Here is a 2,661-nt window from a genome sequence, read left to right as displayed (position 1 = left end):
AAGGTCCATGCAAACTTCTTTGGATAAGCCCCCCGTGAGGAAAGCATTCTTGATATCAAGTAACTGAAGAGGCCAATCCAAATTGGCGGCTTGAGAGAGAAGAACCCGAATAGTATGAAGCTTGGCAACATGAGTGAACGTATCTTGGTAATCTATACCATATGTTTGAGTGAATCCCTTTACTACCATTCGTGCCTTGTACCTCTCAATAAATCCATCAGATATGTACTTCACTGTTAATACCCATTTGCAACCATGTGGAATAGCATCTCTTGGTTTTTTAACAATCTCCCAAGTTCCCTTTTTTTCTATTCTACAAACCCATTTCACTTAGTATTTTGAAGTGCTTCTTCAATTGTCATGGGAACGTCTATCTCCTCTAAGTTAGAAACCTAGGCTTTCTCAGAAGGAGATAAGTGTTCATACTGTACAACCTGAGATATAGGCTGCTGAGTGCAGGCACACACGCATTTCCTTAATGCAATAGGCAAATCATCAGTAATATTCAAAGATGGGAGAACAAGTGAATTATCTAGGTTCGGATCAGATTCATGGCAAGTCTCGAGAGAAGGAGAAAATTCAACTATCTGACATTTTCGACGAGAATAAACTTGGGGTCCATTATTTTGTTGGGAATATTGTTGCTGGTTATTTAGATTTGGCATCTCAGTTTCCATTTTAGTTTCCTCTTAAGTGTTAGGATAATTAGTAATATTGCTCTCATCATTTTCTGGCACTTTTGTTTTGAAAATGGCCTCGAGAATGGGCAAGGTAGGGTTGAAATCGGAAAAATTTCAGTAATTTCCTTCACTCTCTATCTCCCCTTGAAGGGAATTTGTGGTGTGACTGGGAAGGAAAGGATTGATTTCAAAAAAAGTAACATCCATAGACATAAAGAGTTTTTTCTTTTCAGGGAAATAACATTTGTAACCTTTTTGATTTGCAGCATATCCAAGAAAAAGACACTTAAAAGCTCTAGGATCAAGTTTGTTTCGATTTGGTTCATGATTATGAACAAAGGCTCGGCAACCGAAGACTTTTACAAGTAATTGACTAATAGGCTTATTTTTATGAAAATGTTTAGAAAGAACTCCAATTGGTGTTTGGAAGTTAAGAACATTGGTAGGCATTCTATTTATGAGATAACAAGCCATTAGAACAACATCCCCCTTGAAAAGTTTAGATGTCGGTTTTTTTTTTCAACGATGCCATTTTGTTGAGTTACGTTTGGGAATGGGCTTTGGTGAAGGATCCCATTTTTATTTAGATAATTTGCCAAGATTTGATTAAAATATTCTTATGATTGTCAGTGTGAAGGATTCAAATATTTTTGAAGTATTGATTTTTAACTGTGTTGTGGAAATTTTTAAAAATTTGTTGAGAATCAGATTTATCTTTTAACAAGTCAAGTCAACACACATGAGTATTGTCATAGATAAAGGAAATAAACCAACGATTTCAATTTTTGAGAATGGGAATGTCCCGAAATGTCACTATGAACAATAGCAAATGGTTTAGTGGCTTTATAAGTTTTTGATTTAAACACAGATCTTTGGTGTTTGGCCAATTGGCATATTTCACACTGAAACATGTCATTATTCATAAACAAAGAAGGAAATAGATGTTCTAAATATGGAAAACTAGGATGCCCTAACCTAAAATGTGACAACATAACTTTATTTGTGTTGTAGAAGACTCCGAACTGGCAGCATGAACTTGTTTGATCTCGTTGATATTTTCATCAAAATAGTAGAGTCCTCCATGCTTACTAGTATTGCCAATCCTCTTCCTCGAACTCTAGTCCTGAAATTCACAATGATCTTGTAAGAAAACCAATTTACAATCACAATTTTTAGATATCTTACTCACAGAAAAAGATTAAATGATAAGCTCGGAACATAATACATGGATTTAAGGAGAAGAGTAGAATTAATTTCAATGGTCCCAATTCTTGCTATTGGGGACAAAGACCCATCAGCTATACGCACTTTACAATGGCCAGGATCCGGAATATAAGAAGAAAATAAGTGAGCACATACTGTCATATGATCTGATGCCCTAGGATCTATAATCCTAGACGCTTCGTCGATTTTTTTGCAGTTAAGGGCCGATAAGAAGTTGCCTTTCTGGGCAATCAATGAGGTACAGGTTGACGTTTCTGGGTTGAGCAGTTTAAAGAGGCTCTCGAGTTGCTCTTTATCCAAATTTAGGTTGCTCAAATTTTTTTTCTTCTGTTCTGTAGGCTCTGTATTTGTTTGGTAAGCACGGGTATCCCTTTGATGATTTCCATATTGTCTTTGGTTGCCACAATTGTTCTGATTAGGAGGTTTCCCATGTAATTGCCAACATGTCCCTAGTACGATTCGTCCTTTGATAATAATCACACCAAAGATTTCCCTATGTGTTGCTCCTTGGTTCTGCTCAAAATTTTCGACTGCAAGAGCAGAGATTTTGGCTGGGGTAGAATCTTTTAATTCGTTGAGCATGTTCCTCCCCCAGCTTTCTTCTCTTTGGGTTTCTGCAAACACTTCTTCAATTTGCGGTCGTGTCTCAATAATTCTTCCACGAACTTCATCAAGTTCCTTGTTGAGTCCCGCAAGAAAATCATAGGTACGGGTTTTTTCGACAAACTTTCTATATTTTTCAGCACACTCGCTGCAC

This window comes from Olea europaea, unplaced genomic scaffold (genome assembly GCF_002742605.1).
Source record: "Olea europaea var. sylvestris unplaced genomic scaffold, O_europaea_v1 scaffold4838, whole genome shotgun sequence".
NCBI classification, from domain to species: Eukaryota; Viridiplantae; Streptophyta; class Magnoliopsida; order Lamiales; family Oleaceae; genus Olea; species Olea europaea.
The sequence above is the reverse complement of the archived record's forward strand: the minus strand, read 5'-3'. Positions refer to the sequence as shown.